Source organism: Gossypium arboreum, chromosome 1 (assembly GCF_025698485.1).
Source record: "Gossypium arboreum isolate Shixiya-1 chromosome 1, ASM2569848v2, whole genome shotgun sequence".
NCBI classification, from domain to species: domain Eukaryota; kingdom Viridiplantae; phylum Streptophyta; class Magnoliopsida; order Malvales; family Malvaceae; genus Gossypium; species Gossypium arboreum.
In genome coordinates, this window is record NC_069070.1 from 81,501,009 (window position 1) to 81,528,082 (window position 27,074).

Genomic DNA, 27,074 nt, shown 5'->3' on the forward strand with positions numbered 1-27,074 from the left:
TCAGATAGGGTTGATCGCTACGATCTGTTGAATAATGGGGCGTGAAACGAGATTAGTAAGACAATCCGAATCCCAAAGACCATTCTCAATTACTAAGTCACAAACGTGCAATGTGTTATCAGTTTGATTCGATCCTCCAAGAATATCTCGTAAGGGTCCTATTTGCCTAACCCATATCATTCCAAAAATTCGTCACATGGCCATTGCCAATTGACTAAAAAAACATTACCCATAATTTCTGGCCAAACCCGTGTTAATGTCTTCCTTATGAATGAATAGTTGCTTCGAGAGATAGAGGTTGGAAGCACCCCTTGTATATTATATTTCTTCTTTAACACCTAAACCCATAGAGACTCGGTATTCGCAAGCAGACGGTAACCAAACTTTATTAGGAAAATCTTGTTCTAATCACATAACTTTCGCAAACCCAGTCCACCACTATCCAAAGGCCGACAACAATCTTCCCAAGAAAAAAACCGCAATTTTCATTGTATTATTAGTTGTTCCCCAGATGAAATTATGAGTAAGTCTCTTAATTTCATTACATACAGAAAGAGGCACTTGAACAGTAAACATAAAGTAGTTAGGAATAGCAAGAAGAACTGATCGAACTAAAATTATTTGTCCTGCTAGCGAAAGTTTCCTCGCATCCCATCCAGATAGTTTTTGCCTAACCTTACTTACAATAAAGTCGAAAGTATGCAAAGTAATTCTATTATGAAACAATTGCATGCCAAGGTAACATCCAATATCATCCATTCGGTTGAATCCCACACTCTCGCAAATCCCCTCAATAATCGAACTAGGAGTATTAGGGGAGAAAAACACTTACAACTTGGACTTGTTAACCTTCTACCCAGAAAAGTAACAGAAAGTTTCCAGTATACTACTCACCACAACAACTTGATCCCTACTAGCTTTACAGAACAACATAATATCATCAGCAAAGAAAATATAAGACAAAGCGGGCCCTCTTCTTAAGAGGAGCAAAGGCTTCCAACTCCCATTCACAGTTGCCTCATCAATAAGGTGCCTAAGCCTTTCCATGCAAAGGACCAAAAGATAGGGCAATAAAGGATTATCATGCCTTATACCACGCGACGGTTGGAAAGCGTCAGTAAGAGTCCCATTCTGTAATACCTGGAGTGAAGTAGAAGAAACACAATGCAATATGACACTAATTAACTACTCAGGAATTCCTGCCATTAACAAAGTATCTTGTAGGAAATCCCAACTGATTCTATCATAATCCTTTTCGAGGTCTATCTTCATGATCATACAACATTTGTTTCCTCTAAAGTTCCTCAAAGAGTGCACCACTTCTTGCAGCACTATAATATTATTGACAATATCTCTGCCTAGAATAAAGCTTGATTGTTTCTGACTTATCAATTTCACCATCAAAGGTCGCAGTCTGTTAACAATTGCGTTTGTAAGAATCTTATACAACACTGAACACAAGCTTATAGGCTGAAATTGATTAATTCTCTCTGGATTCAGTATCTTCGGGATAAGAACTTGTAATGTTCTATTTAATTTCGGATCCAACCATAGCCTGCCCAAACTGTGCCTCACAAAAGAACACACCAACGGTCCCACAATCTCCCATTGAGTCTGAAAGAAACTATCCTAAAACCCATCCACACTAGGGGCCTTTAAAGGAGCCATACTAAACACTGTTCTATGTACTTCCTCATTTGAAGCCACTGAAATAAGAGCTCTCGTCTCATCACAAGAAAACACAGGAAATTTACCTCGAAAAGGGAAAACACCCCTAGTCACATAATCCACGGTATAAAGTTCCTTAAAGAATTGCACCACATGTTGTTTCAACACATCCTCCTAAAAACACCATTCATTATCCACTAGAAGACCCTCGACTTTATTCCACTTCTGTCTTGCCAACGTATGACTATGAAAATAGGATGTATTTCTATCCCTATCTTTTAACCATTCTACTCTGGATTTTTGAAACCCCAACAACTCCTCATGAGCTAAAACTTCCTAAATTTCCTGTCGTAGTTCATATTCTCTTCTATGAAGTGATTAAGAGAAGCGAACCTCTAGGACTTTGTGAACCCTTTCCAGCTCAAAAATCAACTTTCTTTTGCGTACAAAGATATTCCCATAAACTTTTTTGTTCCATTCCTTAACAAATTCCTGGAAACGTTCTAGATTATCGCCAACCGCTAACTCATTATTCCAACTAATATTAACAATGTTGCCAAAATCCACATGAGACATCCAACTAGCACGACAACGAAAAGGCCATAAACCTTTGCTAACACTCGGCTTAAGAGAAATTAATATCGGTCTATGACCAGATTTTAATCTGTGAAAGTTCCTCAACAAACATTTTGGAAAAAATGAATCCCACTCCGAATTATAGATAGCCCTGACAAGTTTTTGTGACAAATCCCCTCTACACCATGTAAACTTGGCACCACTAACACCCAAATCTCGCAAAGCATTGTCGAATAAAAACTCTCTTAACCATTTGCAACCTACACGTGAAATAGAAGCCCTATTTTTTCTTTCACCTCCTTAAAAATAGAATTGAAATCACCGGCAAGCATCCAATGTCCCTCCACAAAAACAGCCTGAGAGTTGAGAAAATGCCACAATTCCCTTCTCTTCGTAGCCTGAGGACTCGTATAGGCAATAGAACAAAAGAAATAATCCGAGCTTATCGTACTACGGATTTTAACATGAACCACCTGAGAATGTATATTCAAAATATCCACTATTACACCCTCATTCCAACACAATCGAATCCCCCTAGCAAAACCATTCGCTTCCACCTTAAAAGAATTCGGATATCCAATTTTTGCAATAATACCATTGGCCCTAACTCCACTAACCCGGGTTTCAAGCAAACAAAACAAATCTGGTGAAAACTTCTTCCTGTATTCTTTAACAAAACTGTAAAAATGAGGATGTCCTACTCAGTAATTCCAACAAATTATTTTAGTGTTCATAAAAAATAAGGAAATTTACAAGCCAAACTCGAAATAAGACTATAATAAATTCTGAAAATTAACCTCAACACCGTTAGTGTCATCCACAATCATAACTTCCTTAACAACTTGAGGATCCGACACCATAACATCTTTTTCTGGATTCCTTTCGAGATCACGAACGAACCCTTCAATTGCTAATTAGAGATCAACCAATTGCTGCTCCTAGATCCCGAAAGTCTCATCAGGTGGTTTCTGTAACACCCTTTACTCGTGTCCGATGCCGGGATAGGATACGAGGCATTACTGGGCTAAAGCACAAGCAAACATACAAAATCATGCTATAAAATTTTGTGCAAATTAAAACCATTCATACACAAGCATGTTGCCACTTATACGGGCCCACGAGGCCAAAAACCTACATTGAAAATGAATCAAGACTAAACTGAGAACTTTCGAAACTTTTGTGGCACTTAGAAAAATTTCTAGATTTGGAGAGTCACACGCCCATATGGGTAGGCCGTGTGGTCACACACGCCCGTGTGACTTGGGATACGCCCGTGTCCTCACCCCGTGTAACTCTTTATTTATGACGTCATCAACACAATTGGGGTAACATGGCCAAATCACACGCCCGTGTGCTTAGGCCGTGTGGTGAATTAAATTCCAAAAATTAAATGCAGACTTCACATGGCCTGGGCACACGCCCATGTCCTGAGGCCATGTCCTTCACATGGCTAAGACACACGGCCGTGTCTCTACCCATGTGTTTACTACTGGCCAATCTATTTTGCCTAATTAAGGTGCAGGGGCCACAGGGCCGGATCACATGCCCATGGGGCAGATCGTGTGTCACACACGGCCTAGACACATGTCTGTGTGTCTACCCGTGTGGACAACTTTGAGGCTATTTTTGAAGCCATTTGCCACCCTTAAATGCTCATTCACTTATTATTTTTGATGGCATGCAACGTAGCATATTTAGTCACTCAAATACTCACGATCATGATTAATCCATGACTTTGTAATGTCAACATATCACATGCTCAAACCATCATGCTTTCATATGGCATTCCACACCAATTTCATATTTATTCAACCTTATAAACCTACTTTCAATCTACTCAATTATACCATAGCTATGGTTATACCTATTAGTCCCAATTCATTCATTAAGCATATGTACAATTTATCACATCCATTACCAACAAGCAACCACCAACCACATCACAAAGTATAAACACATTGCATGCATGCATAAACAATTAGGGTTACAACCCAAGAAGCAAATATAAGCCACATCTCATGGCCTTATACAAAATGAACCATAATACCATCATGAGCAAATTCATTTGGCTAATCAATATGACACATAAAAAAATGACCAAGTCCCCTATACATACCATACTCAAAATATTGAGAATAACTATACCGAAATGTCTAATTGATAGTGTGATTGAGTCTCCGATGTCCTTCAATTCCCAAGCTAGCTTGGTGACACTATAAAAGATGGAAAGAAAAAAGGGGGTAAGCATTAAAGCTTAGTAAGTCCATATGCAAATTAACATGCTATCTAAACAAGTATTTAACATACATGTAACATAATGAATATAATTTGTATTTCATCAATTCACTTAAACTTACTCATCACATAAACGACCTTGTCATAAGTTCATCACATACCAAGGCATTACTCATGAGTTCAATATACATACTTGTATCAACTCATAACATAATATCTTACTCTTTCTTCTCATTGACTTACCCCTTGGGTCTTCTATCAAGTTGCTTGATAATTTACCCGTTGAACACTCAGAATACTATTGGATACACGGAAAGCTTGCACATAAGTACCACAAGTAGCTAAAGCTACCTCATATTACATAAAACATAAAAGCTCATTCTTGGGCTACTTACGGGTCTTCTCACACAATCTATCAGTCAGGACGTAGCTACACGGGCTGCTCACACAAGCTGTCAGGTATCCGCAACACATGCCAGACTACCTAGCCATCGGTAGGATGTACAAGACCAGTACCCGGAACCACATAAACATATATCACATATCTCATGAGCTCATAAATCAGATGGTTCCTAGTGACATATTACTTGTATCCTAAACTATTCCTAAGGTTCAAACAAGATTTTCTTTGATATCACATCTCTGTCAAGCTTGCTCGTAATGTCGATCTCAATGTCCATAATACCAATTACTTTCTCATGGAGCAATCAAAGCATCACTCATAATAGCATTAAAGAATTTGAATTCACATAATATTCAAGCATGGAAAATATGACATAACATCATATTATTTTGTATATGAACTTACCTCGGTACAAAATGATGAAAATGAGCCTATTCTTTGTAAACCTTATTTTTCCCCCATCAAGACCCGAATCACGTTTTTCTTGATAAACAAGCTTGAAAAGTTGAAAAACCCTAGCTATGGAGACCACTTAAATTTTGGCACGTAGGGAAGAAGATAGACATGAATTTTGCTTCTTTTTCCCTTTTTATTCTTTTAATTACTAAATGACTAAAATGCCCTTAAGGATTTTTTTTCAAATTTTTCCTATTCATACCCATTTTTGTCCAAAATTTTAAAACTTGGTCAAATTACTATTTAAGGACCTCTAATTTATAATCCACAGCAATTTCATGATAAAAGCTTCTAGAACTCAAGTTTTGCAACTTATTCAATTTAGTCCCTAACTTCAAATTGGACACTTTAGGCATAAAATTTCTTCATGGAAAATTTCACACAAACATGAAATCATATCATGGATCATCAAATAATCATAAAATAATTATTTCTACCTCGAATTTATGGTCTCAACCAATATTCCAACTAGACCCTAATTTGGGATGTTACGGTTTCCCTTGCTGTTTATAGTGAGTAGTGTTCGCAAGCAGTTGTTGTGCTATGGGAGAACTCGTTTTACCAAACATAAAAATCCCATTCTCTTTTTCAGTATTAACTCCCATTTTTTCTTTCTTCAAAATTCGAACCACTACATGTTTCTTCTTATTTAAATTAGCTGAAATTTCTACTTTTTTCATCACCATAGCTTTCCCTTTATTAGTGGCACCCACCTAGGCCAATCTTGATCCATCATTAAAAGCACCCTTCCCAATATTCAAATTCTTTCCCAAGCTTCTATTAGTGGGCTTTAAAACCTTCAAGACTGACTTTGGCCCACTCCTCATCACCACTTTTTTCCCTTTAGCGTTCAGCTTGGCCTGCTTCCATTTTGTCTCAATAACATATTTTTCTAGAAACCCTAACCCCATATCCCCCTCATCGTTAGACCTCTCCTTAGTCACTACCTCATCACTCCCATTAATCTTACCATTAAACACTGCAAAAATTTCTCCCTCACTAACCCCAGTACCCCAAAGCTAGATCCCCCAACAAGACCTCTGGAACTGTCGTTTCTTCTCTCCTTTGAAGCCCAACTACGCCTCTCCATCTCTCCACCACCATCCATAAACCATAGGGTTCATCCTCTACCTTCTTTTAAAGATCCGACTTCTCCATGACCGGTTGAGCGCAACTTGACTCTTCCACCGGTGAAGTCGTTGTAATCCAAAGACAAACGTCCACATTATATCCGTACATACCACATTAGAAATAGATATTTGGTAAAACTTCGTATTCAACATGCTGGAGGCGACCATTAATTCAAACCTTCGACACTAACGACTTCCTTAAATTATCATAGATTGCCAGCCGTGCAAATCATCCCTTACGAGTGCAATCCATATGAACATCCAACTTCACCACCAAATCAACCATTTGACCTATCACCCTTAGGAGGCAATCCGAATAATAACCTCCAGGCAGTCTAGATAAGCTAATCCAAACAACCTGTGACTCAATACCACTTTGACTTGTTGAAAACTCCGGTGACCATGGCCGAATAGTCAGGTACCTGCCAAAAATTACCCACGCCCTTCTACTAATACCTTATTATAGTGAGATTCATCCTAAAAATAAACCAGATAAAAATCATTCTCAAGATCCATGAGTTGGATCTGACACTGAGGATTCCACAGTAAATTGATTTTTTTCAACAAAACATTAAAACCAATCCTTCACTCCATTAATTTCACAATAATTGTATTGGCTATTCGTTGTTGGATAAACTTCTACACTCTGTTAGAGAATGTAATCGAAGAAACACCCCCAATCACTTCAGTAATAGCGTCGCCATCCAAAAGATTAAACTCCTCTTTCAGAAAACTACTATTATTATTCTCTGAGGAAGCCCCTAAGAGGGTTGATTTGTACAATACCTTCGCAATCTCTGACTGAATCCTTTGGCCGTTATTATCCACAGTCGGGTTATCAAAATCTAACTCTACTTTCAGTCTTTATTCATGGTCCTTCCAATACCACTAGTCGAACTTGAGTTATTGACACCCGCCACGAAATCCACCATAGGAAGCATTCCACTCATCACTCCCCTCTAAAAAAATTAACTTCAAAAAACCCTACTTTTTAAACGCGAAATATTTTTATAGAATATCTTCAAATTTATCAAATAAATATTAATATTTTCCTATTATAGTGAAATAAAAGTTACATATAACTTGCAATTAGAGTAAAAAAATATTTTTTTGTAAAAAAAAGAGTTAAATACTAAATGTGACACTCATACCCGACTCGATCATTAGATCCAAATGTGGCGTTACATAACTTTGTCAAAACAACTCATAGCAAATTTACACACATTCCATATAATTATATCATATAAAAACATATTAAACATAATTTAATCAATTATGGTTTAAGCGGGGCTTAATACGAGCTTAGGTTTCAAATCCAAATTCATTTTAGCAATTTTTAGTATGATGTCTCAAGACAAGGGATCTCTATATTTTGAGATAGACATTTTATTTTAGTATTTTTGCTTCGATATATTCAAGACATTAGAATCTTATCTCGATTATTAGGAAATAGAAGATTATCAATAGATTAAATTTATGGCTTCCAATTTTTTTACCACTCTACTAATAATTAATTAATAAAATACTTTTCTGAATATGAGCTCAACTTTTATACGGTGCACATAACCTTAAGCACTCAGGTTTTGGAGTTTGCGCATTTTATGAGAAACTTGTTAGTGTTCAAGAAAGTGAGTCCCAAATTAAATTTCTAGACGATTAAGGTTATTTATCTACATTTTTTTTTGAAGAAAAAGGGAATATGCCAAAGGAATGCACACAAATATATATATATATATATATATATATATATATATAAACATATATAAAATAAAAAAGTACAAGACATAGAAGCATTGTGCTAATCTAAGAAAATGATAAATGTTTATTCTTTAAAATAGACAAAGTTAATTTTTCCTAAACTTGTTGGGAACTTTGTCAAACTAAGTTAAATGTTTATTATCTCTGATTTTGCTCCTTGATTTTAGCCATGATACTTGCTGAGTAAATCATGGATGCACTTTGTTATTTCTGTTTCGTAATGGCTTATAAAAGCCTCTATTATGTCTTTAAATAAAATAGTTTTTTAGATCTCAATAGTCTGAATACTATTTTAGCTTTTGATAGTGGTATCCAAGCTATTAAAAGTCATAATTTTGAGAGAAAAGTGATTGTTAAAAAAAATGAGTGTGAATGGCAGCCGAAAATAACAATTTTACTAAACTGAGTATACCCAAGTTTGACAGTGACTATGATTATTGGAGTATCCTGATGGGAAACCTTTTGATATCAAAAGAATATTGGAGTCCCATTGAAACTAGTTATATTAAGCTAGTTCCTGAAGGAATAGTGACAGCTACAAGAAAGAAAGATTTAAAGGAACAAAAGTTGAAAGATTTGAAGGCAAATAATTGCTGGTTTTAAGCAATTGACAAATCAATTCTGAAAACTATTATTCTGAAGAACACCTCCAAATAAATATGGGACTCTTTGAAGAGCAAATATCAAGGAAACATTAAAGTTCAGCATGCTCAACTTCAGACACTTCGTAGGGAATTTGAGATTTTGGAGATGAAGATGGGTGAATCGGTCATTGAGTACTTTTCAAGGGTGATGTTAGTGGCCAATGACATGCGAAATGTGGGAGAAAGCATGCCAGACATGAAAATTGTTAGGAAAATATTATGCACTCTCACAGAGAAATTCAATTACATTGTTTGTTCCATAGAGGAGTTGAATGATATTGATCATATCTCTATTGATGAGTTGTAGAGCTCCTTGCTGGTTTATGAGTAGAAGTTTCGAAGAAATAATGGTAAAGAGCAAGCTTTGGCGGTCACAAGTGAAGAAGTACTTGGAAGGAGAGGTTGTGGAAGTCATAGAGATAGAGGAAGAGGACGATGAAAACAATCTTTCAACAAAGCCACCATTGAAAACTTTAAGTGTGTAACACCCCTAACCGTATCTGTAGCTAGAATAGGGTTACGGAACATTACCGTAAAAATAGAACATTAAAACATATATTTCATACATTAATATAAACAAAACATAAATCATTCATTTACATACATATCGTCCCTTAATCTAGCCCTCGAGGCCTTAGAAATAATTTTGAAACAGATTGGGACTAAATCGAAAACATTAGGAAAGCATAAGAAAAAGTTAGAAAAATTTGACTGCAGGGGTCACACGACCGTGTGCCTCACACGGCTAAGACACTGGCCACATGCCCATGTCTCAGGCTGCGTAAGAATCGAAATTGGGACGCACGACCTTATCCCAGCCCATGTCCTCACCCGTGTAATTGTCTGAGTTGGACACACGGCCAAGTCAAATGCTCGTGTGGTAGGCTGTGTAACTCTCGAAATAGCCCCATATGCCTGTGTACCAGGTCGTGTGCTAGGCCATGTAACAGCCTGACTTGCATGGATTAAAACCTATATGGGACACATAGCCATGTCGCTTGGCTATATGTCATACACGGTTGAGTCACATGCCCATGTCTCAGGTTGTGTGGACATGAATTTGCCCAAAAACAAGCCATTTCCAACACCAAACCATGCAACCACCTAAGGCCTTTAGTACACCATATCAAGGCATTAAAACATGAACCAAAGCCTACATAAAATGACCAAATCAACAGTCTAAGATCATTCAAACAATATGCCATACAAGACACCTCAATATCAATTACCAAAATCTACCAAATCATGCAAACTTTAGCACTTAAATTCATGAACTACTAATGTCAAAAACCAAATATACATATAGCCTAAAGTAGCTCTATGACTCAAACCATCAAATGATACCAATAAACCATTCTTATTCATTATCAAAAGTGACCAAAATTACCTTTTAGAGTAAGCATCATAACCTATTATGCATACATGACGTCAAAACCCAAATACATTTAGTTATTATAAACACATTCATCAAACACCATTTTATAACATCCTAAATACATTTCAACCTCAAATTCAACTACATAAGTTTATAAATGCCATTACCCTAGGAGATACACAAACTACCAAAGTCATTGGATAGTGTGAGCTGAAGGTTTGATCCATCCAAAGTGTCAGCAATAACGATTTATAAAACAATCCACAAAAATGAATAAGCTTACAGAGCTTAATAAGAACGTAGCATATCATTTAATCTAACAATAAATTGAATATAATTCCTATATTATTCAATTCAAAATTACCAAATTCTAAATAGGGTACCAAAAGTACATCTAGGGGTACTAGAAACACGAAAATATATACATTTTTCATTCCCTTTTTCACTCAAATTCAAGCAATTTTGTAGTGATTCTTGTTGAAAAATATATAATAATTATAAAATAATTAAATTGTACTTGAACTATTAAGATGTTGAATATTAATTAATTTTATAATAAATTTTGATTAATTTTGATTTATTTTTGACAGATTCACACAGAAGGTGAAAAATAACTTGGCAACACTATTAGAAGCGTAAAATTGAAAAGCGGTTTTTGAAGCATTGAGGCGAATTAATTTTCATCCTAAGATGGTCTAATTTATGAACATTAATTCATAATATAATTAATTTTAATCTAATTATTTTGGTTTAAATAACTATTATTAATTAAATTATGAAAGGAAACCTAGTTGTGTTAAATCGAGAAGACTGACCCAACCGAGCAATGGGCTACCCAAAATCGTCCCACATGCTGACCCAATCAACTTATCTATCTGATTATTTGGCTTGCAAAACAGCCCTTGAATCTTCCTTGAAATTGCATTCAAACCCTTCCACTTATCAAACTTGCCACATGTGTGGCCGGCAATAAGGGGAGTCAATGGCTGCTGATTTTTGCTATTTTTAGCAGCCTACTCAACCTATAAATACCCCATTGGCTACTCATTTGAAACACACCTCTCATCCTTTCATTCTTCACGTCTCTCTCACTTTCTCTCTTCAAAACCTTTCATTTTTCTACAGTTTTCCCTTCCATTCCCTTGTTGATTTCCCTTCTTGGAAAAGAGCCCTTCAACCACCATTGGTAGCAGTATTCAAGTGCTCGTAGAAGTGTAATAGCCAGATTTTGGGCTCAGTCAGAGCGGTGGTTTTGAGACCACCAATCTGAAGTCAGAGAAATTATTTTATTATTATTTTAGAGTTATAGCATGTTTATATTAGTGCATGAAAAATTTGGTTAAGTAATTTCTGCGTTTGTGGACTTAATTGTGAAAAAAGACTAAATCGTATAAAGTGCAAAAGTCTTAATTTGATAGCTAAAGGGGTTAAATTGCCATGTATCATAAATTAGAAGTTTCTAAAGAGCAAATAGACCTTTAGATTATAACTTGGCGTGCCATTAGACAATGAAATTAACATAGTCAAATATTAGGTGAAGTTTGGTGACTTATTTGACCAAAAAGGAATAAAATAAAAGAAAGATAATATCATCCTCTTTCACTATTTCTTCTCCACCAAAAATTCAGCCATTGTAGGGTTTTTAAAGCTTGAAAATTTCAGCAACTTATAACCCTCTCAAGTAAGTGATTTTGATGGTCTTTCTTGATGATTTTTGTACTTTTTGAACCCTTGTAACATGAACTTTCAAATGAGGGGACTATTTTGCAAAACGCTTGAAAGCCTAGGGTTTTACCATGAGAGTGTTCATGTTTTTTTCTAAAATTTTATGGAAGAAAATGAGTCATGGTTGTGAAATAAACAATTTTTGTGCCAGGACCTCTCATGAAAACTCTAATAAGACCATTTTGTAAAGTTTGTAAAATAGATAGTAATGTTGTGAAATATTGGGAATGTGGGGTTGTCATAAGAGAGATAAATGGTCGGTTAGGCTTGAGTAATAAATAAATTCGATAAAAATTAATTTTTGAGTCTAAGGGTAAAATGGTCATTTTGTGAAAGTCTAGGGGCAAAATGGTCATTTTTCCCAATTATAAATTGTTGAGTTCCTAGATCAATAAAGTGACTTAAACTTGTGAATTTTATCATTTTAGATCAAGAATTACAAAATCCAGGCCTAGACCGGGGAAAAGCAAAGCTAGCGAACTAAGCTGAAATAGTCGCCATATTTTGAATACCGAGGTAAGTTGTATGTTAATAATGCAAATATATCTTTATAATGTGTAATTGAGTTGATATGGCATAAATTGTCTTGATTTTGGAATATGAGAATACATGTTGAGAAATTTACGAAGTAAAGACTTTCGTTGAACCTTTAAAATAGACTTGGATATTTGTACCTTGATAATGGGTCATATGTATGCTAGTGTAAGACATGTTTGGGACATGCATTGGCCTCGAGATATTTAAGCCAGTGTAAGACATGTTTGAGACATGCATCGGCATTGAGACGAGAGCTAATGTAAGACATGTTTGGGACATGCATCGGCCTCGCGATATACAAGCTAGTGTAAGACCCGTCTGGGACATGGTGTCAGCTTGTGGTGTGTTAGTGTAAGACCTGTTTGGGACACGACATCGACACCGATAGATGAGAGCCAGTGTAAGACCTATCTAGGACATGGCATTGGCCTCGCTATATGAAAGCCAGTGTAAGACCATGTCTGGGACATAGCGTCAGCATCTTAAGCTATGTTAGGGCTATTGCGTACCTGGTAGAATTCCAAATGGTTCAACAAAAGAATTATAATTTTATATCAAGATGAGAAAAGTTACGATTATGTGATGAGTGGCACAGGTACCTATATGAAATGTAATGGATGATGATGAGTAAGTTGTACCTTCGTCTATTTATGGTATTCATGAATAAGCTATGAAAGGTTATGAGAATATTGGTTATAATGATCAGTTGATGTTTATTTTCATGCAACTTACTAAGCTTTATGCTTACCTTATTTCCCTTTCCATTTTCCTACAATGCTGCAATAGTAGCTTAAAGATCACCGCTCACGTCGGAGAAGCCAGTCACACTATCACCCGAAGCACTTGGTATAGTTAGATCTTTTATTTTGATTATAGCATATGTAGGACCTTGACTTTTGAGTTTTGTGTCATTGTTAATTGGCCAAATGTGTTGGCTTACTTTAGCATTTGATTCATTTTTTATAAGGCCATAGAAAATGGCTAATATTGAAAGTTTATATATGAATGCAAGATAGTCTTTAATGGATGTGGAATTGTTGGCATGGTTGTATATAAGAAATGTATGTAGGCCACAGCTACGGTTGTTTGGTTGAGAAATCATAGTAAGTTAGACTTTGATATGTTGGTTGATGTTAGATTGTGTTTCAGGGTGGCAAAGGCTTGGTAGATAGCCTTATATTTGCCACATGGGTAGACACACGGGCGTGTGTCTAGGCCATGTGAGACACACGGCCAGCTCATGGACATGTTGTCCAGCTGTGTGTCCCCTGCACGTAAAAATTACAAGTCAGTATGCATGGTAGTAAACACACGGGCAAAGACACAGCCGTGTGTCTTAGTCGTGTGGATGACACGGCCTCTGGCCATGGATGTGTGCCTCTACTGTGTGCCTTAAATTAGATGTTGACGTCAGAAACAGAATGTTAAGGTTTTTAGACACAGCTGTGTGAGGGACATGGGCCATAGATACGGACGTGTGTCAGACCGTGTGAAAACCCCTGTAGGTTCGAATTTAGAATTAAATTCACATGGGTATGGGACACGGGCGTGTCCCTAGATGCTTAGGTCGTGTGTGTCACACTGGCCATCAGCACGGCCATGTCATAAATACCACACGGACGTGTTACCCTTCCACATGAGCGTGTGCCCTGTTTTTAAGGGTTAAGTTTCTAAAGTTGGTTAAGAACCTGAACTGGTCCCGAATAGTTTCGAATGGATGTTTGAGGCATCGTAAGCCGATGTTAAGGAATTTTAAACAAAGTTTGAAAAATTTTTAAGTTTGATCAAGTCTTAATGATTCGAAAACATTGGAATACATGTGTTTAAATGAGGAAATGCCTCGTATCCCGTATCAGTGTAGGACTCGGTTGTGGGGTGTTACATTTAGTGGTATCAAAGCTATGGTTTAGTCGATTCTAGGACTAACCTAGCATGAGTACGAGTCTAGCTATACATGCCATAGTTTTACAATGATAGTGTGACAACTCCTGACGATTATAAATTATGTTTTCATAAAGTAAATGGATCCTGACGTAGCTACGGCGGATGATGTGGAAAGTAATGTGCCAGCTCTTGCTGAAGGGATCACGCCAGTTGATAGTAGGCCCGTTACAATGAGACAGGGTGGAAGGGCTAGAGAAGCTTACCTCCACATGATGGATGCCTGGTACTCAGAGTTTGTTCGTGCGAATCCGAACACTCCACCTCCCCCACCTCCTCTGATTCCTCAGTATGCCCCTGTAGCTCCGCAAAGAGTGGATATGGCTAGGAGAGAGAAACCTCCAGTAGATAAAATACAAAAGCAATGGGCGGAGGAATTTTTGGCTAATATTGATGATGACCCAGAAAGAGCAGAGTTCTGGTTGGAAAATACCATTAGGGTATTTGATGAGCTATCGTGCATGCCTAAGGACTGTGTGAAGTGCGCAGTGTCACTCCTATGAGACTCAGCCTACCAATGGTGGAATACTCTCATGTCTGTTGTACCGAGAGAGAAGATAACATGGGGATTCTTCTAGGAAGAGTTCCGGAAGAAGTACATTAGCTAGAGGTTTATAGACCATAATGTTCACAGTGCAACAGACGTCACTTCGGAGAATACCGAGGAAATGAAAGAGGCTGTTTTAAATGTGGGCCGTTGGACCATTTTATTCTAATTGTCTCGAGATGGTCAAGAAAGATAAGGATAAAAGCGTGAGATCGAGTAACGCTCCTTTAAGGGGTAGGCCACATAAGAACTCGGGAAGTGGAGCTAGCAATAGAAATGCACCTAGAGATGCTACTGTGAGGTCTGAGGGCAAAGCGCCTGCAAGGACTTATGTTACACGTGCCCGTGAAAAGGCAGAGTCTCCCGATGTGATCATGGGTACTTCTTCTATCTATGATATACCTGTTGTTGCTTTAATCGACCCAGGGCCTACCCACTCTTATATTTGTATGGAATTGATACCCCGTATAAACATGTTAGTAGAGTCCACTAAATTTGTGGTAAAAGTGTCCAACCCTTTAGGCAAACATGTGCTAGTTGACCAAGTGTGTAGAAATTGTCCTTTGACAATTAGAGGTCATTGTTTTCTATCTAATTGATGTTATTGTCATTTAATGAATTTGACATAATCCTTAGGATGGATTAGTGGACTTTTCATAGTGTTGTAGTAGACTATGAGAGAAAAGTTATTGAGTTGAAGTATGAAAGCGAGGATGTTCTTCGGGTTGAATCGGGTAGAACGGATAGCTTGCCTGTGGTAATATCATCCTTGTCGGCAGTGAGATATTTGAGAAAATGATATGAGGCTTATCTCGTTTTTATGCTGAATACTCAAGCGTCTGAGTCGAAGATTGAATCGGTACCAGTAGTTTGTGAGTTTACAGATGTATTTCTAGAAGAATTACCTGAATTACATCCTGTGAGGGAAGTAGAATTTGAAATCGAGCTAGTCCTCGGTACAGCACCCATCTTGATTGCTCCGTATAGGATGGCTCCTACGGAGTTAAAGGAATTGAAATTTCAACTACAAGAGTTAACTGACAAAGGTTTTTCGAGACTAAGTTTTTCTCCATGGGGTGCCCTAATGCTATTTGTAAAGAAAAAGGATGGGTCGATGAGATTGTGCATAGGCTACCGATAGCTCAACAAGAGGACTGTGAAGAACAAGTATCCCTTGCCAAGGATCGATGATTTGTTCTTTCAATTGAAGGGAGCCACCATGTTTTCTAAGATCGACCTAAGGTCTGGCTACTATCCGCTAAGGGTTAAAGAGCAAGATGTACCGAAAATCGCGTTTCGGGCGAGGTATGGGCATTATGAGTTTCTTGTTATGCCCTTTGGCTTAACAAATGCCCCAATAGTTTTTATGGACTTAATGAATCGTATTTTCCGACCATATTTGGATAAGTTTTTCATCGTTTTTGTCAATGACATATTGATTTATTCGCGTGATGAGAGTGAGCACGCTGAGCATTTAAGGTGTGACAGCCCTATTCTGACCCTAGTCGGGAAGTGGTTTTGGGACCGCTAAACCGAGTCGCAGAAATAATTGAATATAATATTTTATGTCTAAAATATGTGATCATGCATGTGTGAAATTTGAATGCTTTGATTTTTGTCAATTTGAATGTATTTCTAAATAAAAAGGACTTATGTGAGAAGCTTTGAATATATGTGTGGCTTATTTTAAGTGATTAATTATTGAATGATGCAAATAAGTGGGTTTGCATGCAATTTGCCACTTTTAATGTTAATAGCCGGCCATCATGGTTTTGGTGAGCAAAATAAACATATTTGTATAATAATGAATTGATATTTTTTTAAGTAGTTTATTGATATAGTCATTATTATATAGTTTATTGATAAAATAAAATAAGAATTTGGTGAAGAAAATAAGAACTCATCTTTGTTTCTTGACCTGGCTGAAATTTATAAAAATAAGAAGAGTGAAGGATGGTTTTGGGACCGTTCGGTCAATTGGAGGCAAATGTGAAGGTAATTTGATGTGGTTTTGTAAATTGTTGATGAATTAGTGTTTCTCTTCTTTTTCTAGCCGAAACCCACTTGATAAATTTAGTTTATGAGGCATTTTAGATTCAGCCTTAGTGAAAATGAGTGAGGAAATTTGAGTTGAGGATAGAAGATAGTAAACGAATGTTCAATGGACAATTTGATACCAAAATTCATATGTTTATGAGCTTGTTTTTAAAAAGTATGTTACATGTGAGTGATTAGTTCATGAAGGGATTTTCGGTTATGTTTGTTTTGTATGAGTAATGGATTGTTGAGTTCATGCTATTATGAATAAAATTGATTGGGAGAGGCTTGAGATAATTAAATATGCATGTTGGTGGTAAGATGAGCATTCGATTTTGGACTTTTAAGTGTTGTTAAATACTTTGAATAATATATATAAATGGCTTTGATATGTGAAATTCGGCCAAGTGGTTATAAGCATGATTTTAGAAATTCAATGATATTCGACCAATTTGAATAATTCATGGCACCTCAAGCAAATTAGTTTTAGATGTTATTAAATATTGAAGATTATTTAAGCATATTACCAAATGTGATTTTAGTTAATGATTCGGTTATAGTGCTGATTTTGTTTTATAATTAGCCGAATGTGTATATGTATGCTATGAGGTGGTTTAGCTTAAAGAAAATTAAGGTGCTCGGAAGGTGATTGCCGTGGATAGTTTAAGTAATGAAATTTAATTTCTGTTATGTAAAGTAATGACATTGTCGTTTGTAAATTGAGTAGTTAAAATTGTTGATTGAGCATTAAGAGCTTAAGGGGACAAACTCGGATCGAGGAAAAAACGAAGGTAGTCGTGTAGTCGATATAGCCGTACGATAACTTTTGAGGTAAGCTCTTAAACGATTAAGTTGAATTTATGTGTTTAAAGATTAAATGAATATAGAATAAAGTTTTAGTATATGTGATATATAAATATATATATTTTCGAATGATTAATAATGTTCATAATATGAGCCGAAAATGGCTAGCTTACTCGATTGAATTGTACATGGAAATGAGGTATATGCTAAAAGAGTTTTAGAGAATGATATATGATCTCTGTATTTCGGTTAAGTACTGGTAAATAGAATGAGTATGAATTTAGTGAGGACTATGTGTGATAGCCAAATGTCTTATGAACTAATATGTGTGAATGGTATTTTGAATACATGAGATAAGATGGAATAACCGAAAGCATCATGAGTTAAGATGTGAATAAAATACTATGAATTTCTTGTAAATGTCGAATAGTGAATACATTTGGCTACGAAATTATGCTTTAAATTCTTGAATGTATTTCAAAACAATATAAGGAAATGGCATTTTAATAAATTATGTGATGAAATTACCGAATGAATTATGAGATGAGTTGTGGATTAATGTTACAAAGTAAGTGAAACTATTAATGTGATTAGGAAATTGAAGAAGGGAAATTGAGATCTTAGTAAGTTCTTAAGTGTTTGAACTTTTGGAAATTTAAGAGTAAATTGTAATAGATTTGCTTGGGACAGCAGCAATAACGTGATTTTAGAAAATCACCATAAATTGTTAGAGTTGAGTTAGAGGCTTAATAATTATGTAATTAAAGCTTGATGAGTCTATTTCTAGGGAAAATTAACGGCACTTGATTTGGAGTTTTGTAGCTCCAGTTACAAATAATTTAATGACTGTTGCTCAGGAAGACAGCTTGTAGTGAATTTGTGATTGTGTTGTAAACATTGATAAAACTGTTTGAGTTGCTTATAAGATATTGATTAAAACCATATGTGAATTTTGAATTATGACGTTAGGAAATGATATATGAGTGTTAGATGGATCTTTGCTGTTAAAATTTGTGAAATTATAAGTTTATAAGTATTGAATTATTGGAGATGAACATGTCATTGCCGAATGTAAAACAAAATGTTAAATAATTGTAATTAAGAACATGTTTGATTAAATATTGGTAATCAAAGTACCGAATCCATATTAAAATGAGACTATAAGCCATGAATGACTAGTATACCTAGTCGATTTTGATATGATGAAATTGATGTACAAGATATGTATATATGGTGAGGCCGAAATGACTGATATTAAATGTGTGCAAGTTACCTGAATGGCCTTTATGAAAATGTGTGCTATCTTATTTGTATAGTGAGGCTGAATGGTTACTTAGAAATGTAATATGGCTGAGTGGTTATTTAAATGAAAGCAAAGTATATGATGTATTAGCAAGTAATGATAAAAGCATTATCTTATATATGTGCTTGTGTATGTGGTGTGACCGAATGGGCAAGTGTGAAATGTACATATGTTTATGTGTATATAATGTAGCCGAATGACCAATTGTGAAAAGTGTGTATTATTAGATATTTGATGAGGCCAAAGTTAGTAAAAAGTATATAAAATAAATTGTGCTGAGATTGTATTCGGGTTTAAAGTCCCGTAGGCTTCGTGCTGGTGTTATGTTCGGGTTTTATACCTCGTAGGCCAAGTGCTAGTGAATTTGATAAAGTATATGACTATGAGATCCTATGCTAAGATGATAAATTGAACTCGTATTACACATTAAGTGATTCAGGTATGTGATATATATATATATATATATTATATGTGAGATTGATCTGACGGGAATTAAGAATGTGCAATGAGAAGCATATGAAAAGATGTTGTAAATTCATATGTATATTTGTATATTTGTGCATTCAGTTATTATGCAAAATTACAAGATAGTTTTCGATATGCCATTTAACTATGAATGTTGAAAGTAAGTGTGGGTAAGAAATGATACACTAATGAAATTTGAAAGAATTAAAGTTAATCTGGAAGCTTGTAAATACTATGTTTATATGAGTTTGAGTATAAACGGAGTAAAATGATATGTGTTTGTGAATAATCGGCCAAATAGTATTGTACTCAGAAAGTGTTATGTGATTTCGAACATTTGTTTTTTTTTTTTTAAGTTCAACTGTTTAAATTGCTTAAGACTTACTAAGCTTATGAAAGCTTACTTTGAATGTTATGTTTCTCTGTTTATTTTTGTAGATCGTTGACTCTTACTATTAGCTCGAGGATCGTCAACACTTTGTCACACTATCTACTATTGTGGTAATCATGTAATTTGGACTTAGCTTATGGCATGTATAGGATAGACTATAAGTAGAATGATATTTTGACTATTGTATATAAGCCATGCGAATATGGCATCTTATGGAAGTTTACTTTTATAAGTTTTAAATTCGATCTTTGTTTGTGTCTATTAGTTATATAAATAAATGATCTTTTATTTAAGAAAAGGTTCAAAATTTTACTGTTCTGATCCAATTCCTAATTTCTGGTAACGTCTCGTCCTATTTCGGCGACGGTTATGGGATAGCAGTGTTACATAAGGGTAGTTTTACAAACCTTGAGAGATAAGTAGTTATAAGTAAGAGCGAATTTTGGCTTAAAGAGGTTGTATTCCTAGGACACATTGTCTCTGGTGATGGGATCAGAGTTGACCCAAGCAAGATCTCGGCTATTGTTGAATGGAAACCGCCGAGGAATATGACAGAGGTTCGAAGCTTTCTGGATTTAGCTGGGTACTACAGAAGATTCGTGAATGGATTCTCTATGATAGCTACTTCGATGACTAGGTTGTTACAAAAGGATGTCAAGTTTGAATGGACAGAGAAGTGCCAATAGAGTTTTTAGAAATTAAAGGCTTTGTTGATCGAGGCTCTAGTTTTGGTGCAACCAGAATCAGGGAATGAATTCATGGTATATAATGACTCCTTCTTAAATGGATTGGGATGCGTGCTCATACAAGAAGGCAAAGTGATAACATATGCCTCAAGACAGCTAAAGCCACACGAAAAGAATTACCCGATGTACTATTTAGAGTTGCCCGCCATTGTGTTCACGTCGAAAATTTGGAGACACCATTTGTATGGCGAAAGATGCCGAGTGTTCACTGACCATAAAAGTCTAAAGTATTTGATGACCCCAAAGGAGCTGAATTTACAACAACGAAGGTGGTTGGAGTTGATAAAGGATTACCAGTTGGTGATTGATTACCACCCCGAAAAGGTGAATGTAGTCGTCGATGCTTTGAGTAGGAAATAATTGTTCGCCTTGTGGGCTATGAATACTCAGCTGACCATGATTGATGATGGCTCGATTCTAGCCAAGATGAAAGCTAGACTGATGTTCTTTTAAGAGATATGCGAAGCTCAGAAAGGTAATAAGGACTTGCAAGCTAAGATGGCTCAGTGTGAGATGGGAAGTGAATTAGAATTTCGTATTGGTACCGACGGGTGTATAATGTACTGGGACAGAATTTGTATACCTAAGGATAATGAGCTTATTCAGAAGATTTTACGAGAGGTGCATAGTGGTTGCTTGTTTATCCATCCGGGTAGTGTGAAAATGTATAACGACTTGAAGAAAATGTGTTGGTGGTCGGGAATGAAAAGAGACATTTTCTGAGTTTGTTTCTAAGTGTCTGGTTTGTCAACAAGTGAAGGCCAAACACTAAGTACCCTCGGGTTTACTTTAGCCTATAATGGTTCCCGAGTGGAAATGGGACTGGGTAACCATAGATTTTGTATCAGGGTTGCCTTTAACACCAAGGAAAAGGGATTCAGTTTGGGTTGTTGTTGATAGACTTACTAAGTTAACACATTTTATACCAGTGCGTATCGACTTTTCCCTTGAGAAATTGGCTAATCTTTACGTTTCTGAGATTATGAGACTTCATGGAGTACCTTTGTCTATCATTTCGAATAGAGATCCGAGGTTTACCTCGCGGTTTTGGAAGAAGTTGCAAGAGGCATTGGGAACGAAACTAAATTTTAGTATAGCATTTCACCCGCAAACCGAAGGTCAGTCGGAGAGAGTCATTCAGATAATGGAAGACATGTTATGGTGTTGTGTTCTTGAGTTTCAAGGCAGTTGGGTGAGGTATCTACCACTGGTCGAATTTGCCTACAACAACAGTTATCACTCAAGTCTAAAAATAGTGCCTTATGAGGCTTTGTACGGGTGTAAGTGTTGAAAACCCTTGTATTGGACCGAGCTGAGAGAAAATCAAATACACGGGGTCAACTTGGTCAGAGAAACTGAAGGAAAGGTTAAAGTGATTCGCGATTGTATAAAGGCCGCGTCAGATAGACAGAAAGAGATCGAGTTTCAAGTTAGGGATAAAGTGTTTTGGAAAGTATGAAGAAAGTTCTTATATTCGGTAGAAAAGGCAATCTAAATCCACGGTTTATTGGACCTTATGAGATTACCGAGAGAGTAAGGCCCGTTGCCTACCGTTTGGCTTTGCCCTCAGAATTAGAAAAGATTCATGACGTGTTTCATGTCTCCATGTTACATCGATATAGATCGGATCTTTTGCATATGATCACACCAACTGAGGTTGAGATTCAGCCGGATATGACTTATAGCGAAGAGCCGTTTAAGATTTTGGCTCAAGAGATTAAATAATTGAGGAATAAGAGCATAGCACTGGTTAAGATGTTATGGCTTAGACATGGGGTCGAAAAAGCCACATGGGAACCCGAAGAGACCATGAGAGACCACTACCAGAATTTGTTCACCGGTAAGATTTTCGGGGATGAAAATCCTTAAGGGGGAGAATTGTAACAGCCTGATTTTGGGCTCAGTTACAACGGTGGTTTTGAGACCACCAATCCAAAGTTGGAGAAATTATTTTATTATTATTATTTTAGAGTTATAGCATGTTTATATTAGTGCATGAAAAATTTGGTGAAGTAATTTCAGCATTTGTAGGCTTAATTGTGAAAAATGACTAAATTGCATAAAGTGCAAAAGTCTTAATATGATAGCTAAGGGGGTTAAATTGTGATGTATCATAATTTGGGGGTCTTTAAACGGAAAATAGACCCTGAGATCATAGCTTGGTCGGCCATGAGTCAAGGAAATTAACATAGTCAAATATTAGGTGAAGTTTGGTGACTTATTTGACCAAAAAGGAATAAAATAAAAGAAAGATGATATCATCCCTTTTCACCATTTCTTCTCCATCGAAAATTCAGCCATTGTAGGGATTTGAAAGCTTGAAATTTTCAGCAACTTATAACCCTCTCAAGTAAGTGATTTTGATGGTATTTATTAATGATTTTTGTACTTTTAGAAGACTTGTTACATGAAATTTCAAATGAGGGGACTATTTTGCAAAATGGTTGAAAGCCTAGGGTTTTACCATTAGAGTGTTCATGTTGTTTTCTGAAATTTTATGGAAGCAAATGAATCATGGTTGTGAAATAAACAATTTTTGTGCTAGGACCTTTCATGAAAACCTTAATAGGACCATTTTGTAAAGTTTGTAAAATAGATAGAATATTGTGAAATATTGGGAATTTGGGGTTGTCATAAGAGAGATAAATGGTCAGTTAGGCTTGACTAATAAGGAAATTCAATAAAAATTAATTTTCGGGTCTAAGAGTAAAATAGTTATTTTGTGAAAGTCTAGGGGCAAAATGATCATTTTGCCCAATTATAAATTGTTGAGTACCTAGATCGATAAAGTGACTTAAACTTGTGAATTTTTATCGACTAAGCTAAAATAGTCGCCATATTTTGAATATCGAGGTAAGTTGTATGTTAATAATGCAGCTATATCTTTATAATGTGTAATTGAGTTGATATGGCAGAAATTGTCTTGATTTTGGAATATGAGAATACATGTTGAGAAATTTACGTAGTAAAAACTTTCGTTGAACCTTTGGAATAGACTTGGATATTTGTACTGTGATAATGGGTGATATATGTGCTAGTGTAAGACATGTTTGGAACATGCATCAGCCACAACATTAGAGCCAGTGTAAGACATGTCTAGGACATGCATCAGCCTTAAGATATTTAAGCTAGTGTAAGACATGTTTGGGACATGCATCGGCATTGAGACGAGAGCTAGTGTAAGACATGTCTGGGACATGCATCGGGCTCGCGATATACAAGCTAGTGTAAGACCTGTTTGGGACATGGCGTCAACTTGTGGTGTGTTAGTGTAAGACCTGTTTGGGACATGGCATCAACACCGATAGATGAGAGCCAGTGTAAGACATGTCTGGGACATGGCATCGGCCTCGCTATATGAAAGCCAGTGTAAGACCATGTCTGGGACATGGCGCCGGCATCTTAACCCGTGTTAGGGCTATTGAGTATCTAGTAGATTTCCAAATGGTTCAATGAAAGAATTATGATTTTATATCAAGATGAGAAAAGTTATGGTTATGTGATAAGTGGTACAGGTACCTATATGAAATGTAATGGATGACGATGAGTAAGTTGCACCTTCGTCTATTTATGGTATTCATGAATAAGCTATGAAAGGTTATGAGCATATTGTTTATAATGATCAGTTGATGTTTGTTTTCATGCAACTTACTAAGCTTTATGCTTACCCTATTTTCCTTTCCATTTTCCTATAGTGCCGCCATAGTAGCTCGAGGACCACTACTCACGTCGGAGAAGCCAGTCACACTATCACCCAAAACACTTGGTATTGTTAGATCTTTTATTTTGATTATGGCATGTATAGGACCTTGACTTTTGAGTTTTGTGTCATTGTTAATTGGCCAAATGTGTTGGCTTACTTTAGCATTTGATCATTTTGTATAAGGCCATGGAAAATGGCTAATATTGAAAGTTTATATATGAATGTAATATAGCCTTTCATGGATGTGGAATTGTTGGCATGGTTGTATATAAGAAATGTATATAGGCCTTAGCTATGGTTGTTTGGTTGAGAAATCATAGTAAGTTAGACTTTGATATGTTGGTTGATGTAGATTGTGTTTCAGGGTGGAAAAGGCTTGGTAGATAGCCTTATATTGTCCACACGGGTAGACACACGAGCGTGTGTCTAGGCTGTGTGAGACACATTGCCAGCCCCATGGGCATGTTGTCCAATCGTGTGTCCCTACACGTAAAAAATACAAGTCAGTTTGCATGGTAGTAAACACATGGGCAGAGACATGGCCGTATGTCTCAGCCGGGTGGAGGACACGGCCTCTGGGCACTGGCGTGTACCTCGACCGTGTGCCTTAAATTAGATGCTGATGTCAGAAACAGAATGTCAAGGTGTTTAGACACGGGCTAGGACACAGGCGTGTCTTGGTCTTGTGAAGGACACGGGCTATAAACACGGGCATGTATCAGGCCGTGTGAAAACCCCTGTAGGTTCGAATTTGGAATTAAATATGTGGGACATGGGTGTGTCCCTAGATGCTTAGGCCGTGTGTGTCACAAGGGCCATTAGCACGGCCATGTCATAAAGACCACACAAGCATGTTACCCTTCCACACGGGCATGTGCCTTGTTTTCAAGGGTTAATTTTCTAAAGTTGGTTAATACCCGACTTGGTCCTGAATGGTTTTGAATGGATGTTTGAGGCCTCGTAGGCCCATATTAAGGAATTTTAAACAAAGTTTGAAAAAGTTTTAAGTTTGATCAAGTCTTAATTATTCGTAGGCTCATACGAGGTAACGCCTCGTATCCCATCCCAGTGTACGACTCAAGCGCAGGGTGTTACAAGAAGCCTCAAAGTTACACGTACTGCAACCAAAGTATTGGAAGTCAGATTCTTTTAGCCAACTCTATTCAAAGATGTATATGCTTACATAAAGAGTTGTGAACGATGCCAGAGAGTTGGAAACATTACCAACATAAATGAGATTCTTCAAACAAACATCATTGAGGTAGAATTATTCGATGTTTTGGGTATTGACTTTCTTGGCCCTTTCCCTCCTTCTTTTGGTCACAAGTACATATTGATATCAGTAGGCTATGTGTCTAAGTGGGTTGAGGCTGAGGCATATCCGACGAATGATGCTAAAGCTATGAAGAAGTTTTTTGCAGAAGCATGTGTTTTCAAGGTTTGGAACTCCGAGAGCTATCATCAGTGATGAAGGGTCCCATTTTGTGAGCAAATGGTTAAAATGGCTACTTGAAAAACATGGAGTGAAGCACAAGGTTGCCACAACTTACCATCCACAGAAAAATGGGCAAGATGAACTGGCAAACAAAGAGATAAAAGGCATACTTGAGAAGGTAGTTTGTACGAACTAACGAGATTGGTCCAAAAGACTGGATGATGCTTTATGGGCCTACAGGACATAGAAGACACCTTTAGGGATGTCACCCTATAGGTTGGTTTTTGGGACAGCCTGTCACCTACCCTTAGAGTTAGAACACAAAGCTTACTAGGCTCTCCAACAACTCAACTTGGATTTTAAGCTTGCTAAAAAAAACAAATGCTTCAACTCAACGAGTTATAAGAGTTCTGAATGTTCTCATACGAGAATGCCAAACTATTCAAGGAAAGACTTAAAAGATGGCATGACAAGCACATTCGAGTTCGAGAATTTGAAGCAGGTCAGCAAATCTTGCTATTCAATTCTAGATTAATGTTCTTTCTAGTTAAGTTGAAATCACGTTGGTCCTGTCCATTTACAATTCACCAAGTTTTCCCATATGGAGTTGTCGAACTTCAAGGTAAGGGAGGTAATTTTTGAGTCAATGTTTAGCGCTTAAAACATTATTGGGACGATAAAATTGAGCGGGATACAGTCTCATTCATTTAATTAGATATTTAATTTTTCTCATTTTTCTTTTTAAATAAATGATTTAGGGTATATTTTCGGGATTAGTATGTTTAAATAAATTCTATTTAGGAGATTGGAACTTAAGCGGGACTGCTTGTGACCCTTCTAATCTTTCCTAGGAATTGATTTGAATATAATCTTTCGAGAAATTATTCCCTAAATGACAAAATAAATTTTAGTTTTTCAAATAAAAGGGTCAATTTTGATCTAAGTCTTAATTGCAACTCAATTTTCAAATTTTCTTTAAGTCTAGGTGCTTCATTTAATTATTTTCAAATTTTGGTTGTAATTTTAAAATATAAGAAATTAAATGTCTCTTTTGTAAATATTTTCAAAGGCATCTAAAATAAATGTTTTAAATTTAATTTTAATAAATAATATGATAATAACTAGTATATAATTATATTTATTATAATATATATTAATTATTATTAATTTTGCATAGAATTAGGATTTGTTTAAA